This window comes from Triticum dicoccoides, chromosome 4B, assembly GCF_002162155.2.
Source record: "Triticum dicoccoides isolate Atlit2015 ecotype Zavitan chromosome 4B, WEW_v2.0, whole genome shotgun sequence".
NCBI classification, from domain to species: Eukaryota; Viridiplantae; Streptophyta; class Magnoliopsida; order Poales; family Poaceae; genus Triticum; species Triticum dicoccoides.
In genome coordinates, this window is record NC_041387.1 from 680963878 (window position 1) to 680969550 (window position 5673).

The 5673-nt window shown below is 45.2% G+C and overlaps 1 long non-coding RNA gene across 1 annotated transcript; it reads left to right on the plus strand.

The window, feature by feature from the left end:
• Window positions 1-750: 750 nt before the first annotated feature.
• Window positions 751-4901, plus strand: LOC119292345. The gene is made up of 4 exons (XR_005142948.1): window positions 751-1446; window positions 1991-3364; window positions 4058-4126; window positions 4628-4901. It is a non-coding gene; the product is annotated as an uncharacterized LOC119292345 (long non-coding RNA).
• Window positions 4902-5673: the final 772 nt, after the last annotated feature.

The following is a 5673-nucleotide window of genomic DNA, read 5'->3' on the forward strand; positions in this document are numbered from 1 at the left end:
TTTCCAATTTTTTGATTTTTTTTAATTTTGTATGCCCGTTTCAAAATGCGGTCAAAACGGCGGGAATGACCATTCCTAGCTAGTGGTTGAATCTTGGAATTTTTTTGGTGTTTCACTGATTAAATAGATACTTATGTACCTAGAAATGATTTTTGGAAAAAATAAAGAGCAAACTACGAGGTAGCTACAGTTCAAATTTGACCCGCTTCCAGCTGAATCGACAGAAATTTGTCTTTTTCACGAGTGGTGGATAAAAACTTTTGACACCCCACCATTTGGTCAATTGTGCATTAAATATGTCCTATTATTTTAGAAAATTGATTTGGTCTAATTTTGCAACAAATATATTGTAGGTCCTTAAAAAAACTCATTTTGGGCAATCGGAAAATGATGAAAAATAGCTAGAAATATCGGAAATGTATACAAATTGGTCCTCATCCATAAAATGCGATCTAACTCTAGTGAAAATTTGTGTGGTGCCCTTTTGCAAAATATTTCTGATGACTGCTTCACAAAATCCATCTATTTTTAATACTTGAAAACTATTTTAAATCACTGATTTTTTTAAACCAATCACAACTCTTCCCACGGATTGATGACATGGCGGCCATCCATCCATCCATCCATCTCTCCATCCCACATCCATCCATCCAACTATCTGCAGAAAAAGAAAAAAAATGAAAAAGAGATACCCCCACCCGCTACCCAAACCCTAGCTCAGATCCCATCGACCCCGTCCCCCATCGCACCCCTCCTCCCTCGTCCCCATCTCCTCGCCGCCGCCGCCACCTCCCAATCCAGTCCTCTCCCCTCCGTTCCCACCCACCACCGACATTGCCATCCTCCTCACCCACCGCTGCCGACCTTGTCCCTCCCTCCCCTCACCATCTCTCCCCACCCTATGCCATAGCGCTCCCTCTCCCCGATCCCATCCCTCCTGATTCAGATCTGACCCCGCCGCCCGTGCCCGCGCGCCACCACCCACTCCTCGTCGCCTCCCGAAGGACGTCCGCCGCTCTTCCTTCGCCCGTCCCGGAGGCCTCAGTCGGCGCCCTCCGCCGCAGGGCCGCCGCGCTCGTCCCGCCCTCGGCGCCGCATCTCCACTGCCATCTCCGCTTATACATCTCCGCCCTCGGCATCCCACCCATGGCGCTCCGCGCGCTGGACAACGCATTGCCGGCCGCCGTGGCGGACCAGCGCCCCAAGAAGGCCGCCAAGCTTCTCTCCACGGCACCTCCTGTCGTCGTCGCCCGCTCCCCCACTGGGAGTGGAGCCGACCATGGAGTACGTCCGGTCCGTGGACCTGCTGCCCGTCCTCGGCCCCAAAGCCCGGGCCACTGGCCTCGTCGCCGGGCTCGACTCTAGGGACTGGGTCATGGTCTGCGAGGCCCTCAACGACGCGCGCTGCCTCACCATCCACCACCCCGTCCTCCTCGCCCCCATCCTGTAAGTTCTTCGATCCCCTCTGTCGTTGCTGCTCTTGGCTTCTATTTTGGCGAATTCCGTTGGGGATCTGACCCGAGATTCGTCCGTCCGTCCGTCGGTGCTGATTGGCAGGGAGAAGGTAGTGCTGGGGACCTGACCTGATCGTTTCTTAGCTTCTTCATAATTGATTAGATATTTTTGGAGACAGACATACTGCTATCTGAAGCTTATGGTCTCATGTGCACAACTCAACACTTTGATTAGTATACTCTGCATCCTTGACATACTTGAACCTGATCATTTCTTTGCTTAGTGACCGATCGAGCAGACACACTTAGAGCTAAACATACCGTTATCTGAATCTTATTATCTATGTGAATAAGTTTTAATCATGTGCCTCATATTTCTTGATTCAAAGATCACTTTAATTAGATGTCTGCAGAACATTCAAAAAGATATCTACAAAACATTGCATGTGTTTCCTACAGTTTATACAGTTTTCTTAGTTTCTTTGTTCATTTTGATAAATCTGTTTCCTGATGACATCCTTACCTCCACTGCACAGCATCGGGAGGTGGAAGTGTGCAGCGTTGCCGGGGATAGTCCCACTCTCATACCACCTGCGCAAGCAGCCTGCACCGGCGCCGAAGTGGTGGTGCGCATGACCTGCGCTTGTGGTGTCCACAAGGAGTTCTGCTTTGACCACCCCCACTGAATAATCCTGAGACTCTGTTTTTGCATTATTTTTTTTGAAAGATCCGGGGTTGCCGGTAGCAAGCGGGAAAACAGTGGTGATCAAATGATCATGGTTACATGAGACTCTGTTTTTTGCATTATCGACGGATTGGATTGCTCCGTACCTGGCAGAGTCTTTTGCGCTTTCCACTCGACTAGCAATTTGCCGTGCCCCTGACCTGATTTTTGGCCAGTTGTAACTGCGTTATTTTGCTAATCAAAGTGGTACTAATAGATTGGAATTCATCATAGGAATTGAACTTGTTTTCTTGATTCATTTATACTATGTTGATCATCTGGTGCATTAGTATACAGTCATAGTAGAATCATGGCTCTGTGTATACGTACTACTGCCTGCCATCATGTGCCACCATATGTTCTAAGTAAGACTAGCAGACTATTAGTGGCTTGTGTACCAATTTTCTCGTGCCCATGGTTGGCGTGCGCTGGGGTAAACACATGACCACACACTAGTAACTGCACAACTCTGAAATGCTTGCTAATGATTACTCATCTTTGTTACACCATGCATGCACCTACAGCTACAGGGATCTGTACTGCTTACTGAATGAATGAATGATGTGCATCTTTCTTCAGTTTGATTGAGAAATGCCCCCCTTTCCTGTGCTTAGATATGCCCACTAAGCAACCAGAAGGTTTCCATTTCGATGTCGTGTCTCCTAGCAGTATGCCTAGTTACCTCACCCTCTAAAGAAAACATGTCCTTAACTGCTAGTGTCCAGGATTACTATGTTTCTGTATTGCTGTAGAGGTGACTGAATTTGTTCCGTACACGCAAGTATGGACTTCTAGGAATGATTGTGTGTACCATTATCACATGCCATGTTTTTGATTAGCAAAACATCGTTGACTTGGAACAAGGGTTGGTACTGGTTACTGAATGATGTGCGTTTTTTCTTTAGTTGAAAAAAATTCCACCCTTTTTGTGCATAAATACATCTGCCCACCAAGTCACCAAACATGTTGCAAGGCTTGGACATTGGTGGAACTTTATCTAATGCTCTTGTTCTCCTGTGTTTACCAGCTTCAACTCTAGTTAATTTGGTCTATTATTATCCCAGAAGCTGCAATGATGGAGATCACACGCTCCTTCGACCAGCCATGGCTAGCCTCCGTCTTCGGCCCCTCCAACCTCGCCCCCGACCTCGCCTGCTGCTCCTTCGACCACACGCTCCGCTGCAAGGTGAGCTCCCCTGTCCTCTCTGCGCGATCCATGCCAGATCCTCAGTCTGGATACATGTGCAGTAGATAGGTTATTTCTGGGCACATGGCCGGAGAGTCTGACTTAGCTCTCTCATTTTCCATTAGTGAGCATGGTAATTGGGAAACACTATATAATGATAAACTGGTTTGCTTCTGGTTTTTGAAATAGAGCTGACTATAGTTATGCATGAACGAGAATATGCTTGTAACTGGTGACAAATATGTTCTGCTGACCAGCTTTGCAGTTTGCCACATTGGCGATGTAAATGCCCCTAAATTATTATATCTTAGCAAGTGCTTTCTTCGATGTTTAACCTTGTTACTATCGTCCATAAGTATAGCCGTTGATTTTGGTATATGAGCACTAGTGTTTCTTGCTTACAGCAAGCTATGTATTGTACATGTGTCCATTTTACCTCTGTAAATAGTTTGTTTCATACCTAGCAACATGTTTCCTCATAATGAATTATTCGAGTCATGTGAATCATCGCTGCTATCCTGCTACTAATGGATACAAGGACGAAATGCACAGTTTCGTGTCAAGTAGTGTTTGCTTGGTGACAGGATGCTATTTTTTCCTTCCAAGTATAATGCTCCATTCATGTTTATGCCTCTTCCAGAAAATGTGTTGCACCTACAGTAATCAATCTAACTTATCCATTTTATTTTATAGGCCTTCGAGTACAAGTGGTGACGCTGCGCTCCCACGGTGACGCTGCGCTCCTCCTAGCCCCCGTTTCATGTGCGTTTTGTTCCTGTAGTCGTCTTTCCGTTTGATTTTGAGCCATGGCCGCCATAGACAACACTCGGGATATATATGCGTTTCTTATCATATAATATATTGTCTGTTTCCCCTGCTGAAATAGTGTGCCTACCAGTATTATGTGATTTCTATCCTGCAATGCTACGGCGGTACTGTAATTGTTGCTGTTGTATTCTTATATTGTCTGTATCCACCAATCAGCTAGCAAATTAATTAATTCGTGAGTGGTATCCTCTACACCCATGTTCTGCTGTAGCTTCTAGTATGTGTTTATCTACAAAATCTGTATGGTCAAAATCTATAGTTATTGTGGATAGCAATCTGTTACTGAATTTACTTTATTTGTATGTATGGTCATCTACAGATGCATATCTTGTAGAAAAATATATCCTGTAGAAAAATAGCTTGTGAATGTCAATCTCATGTATCAGGGTCCTGTTCTTGTAAACCTTATGTAAAGCTAAAATTCTTGCCATGCAGGGTGACTAGTGATGCAACACACCAAGCAGTAACAGGCAACCAAGCAGCAGCAGGGGGAGGGGCTCTCTCGAACGTCGCCGCTGCCACTCATTGCTACTGTCACTGATTGATGATGGATGATCGTTGTTAGTTTAGCTCGGTCGCTGTTCGTTTAGCTCCTTGGTAGTCCCTACTGCTGCTGGTAGAAATAGAAATGGTAGTTGTAGTCCCATGTAGTTGTAGTACCATGTAGTTCCTCTACTCGGGCTGCCCTTTGTTGCGTCATTTCTATGTTAATTTAGTCTGTTGAATGTATCTACTATCTACTTTGTGGCTGTGGCTGTTGAAAGAAATAAAATGGTTTGGATACATGCGTACATGCTGATATGTCAAGCTGGAATAGCTGCCCTTGTGATGTCAAGCTTCTAAATGTATGTTGTGGAGGCCCAAAATAAATTGGATTGTAAAAGGGCTGAGGCCCAAAAAAAGAAATGAATTATAGAAGGCCACGTCCTAGAAAATAAAATGGGCCAGGCCCATCTACCTAGCCAAAATTAATATGAGAGAAAAAATACAGTAAAAAGGCCGAATTGTTGGGCTAGGCCCATGTAGAAAATCGAATTGGACCGGGCTGAATCTTGTGCCACGTCAGCTTGCCACGCTGGATGCCTACGTGGCCTGGGGGAGGTTGCTAGTGACCAAAACGCCACAGTAGGAATATTTTGGTCGTAAACGTCTTTGACCATTCCAGAAGAAAGGTCGCTATAGTCAGTTTACGACGGCCAGCTTTTGACCTTCTGTTTTTGGTCACAAAAGGGTCATAAATGGAAATTTGTGACCTTTCAGTGACCAATAGTGGTGGTCATAAGTTGACATATTTCTTGTAGTGTAGATGCATGTAACATGTAAAATTTGAACCTCTGGATCAATGTCATCCTGCGGAAAATGACCCGTAGTTCTATTGTACACAATGTACAGGTGACATGTCTTGCTGCCATTCAGATCAGAAAGCATTTTTTCTACATCATCTGGTCCTGCAATCAAGAACATTCCTTCTGGCAGCTTCC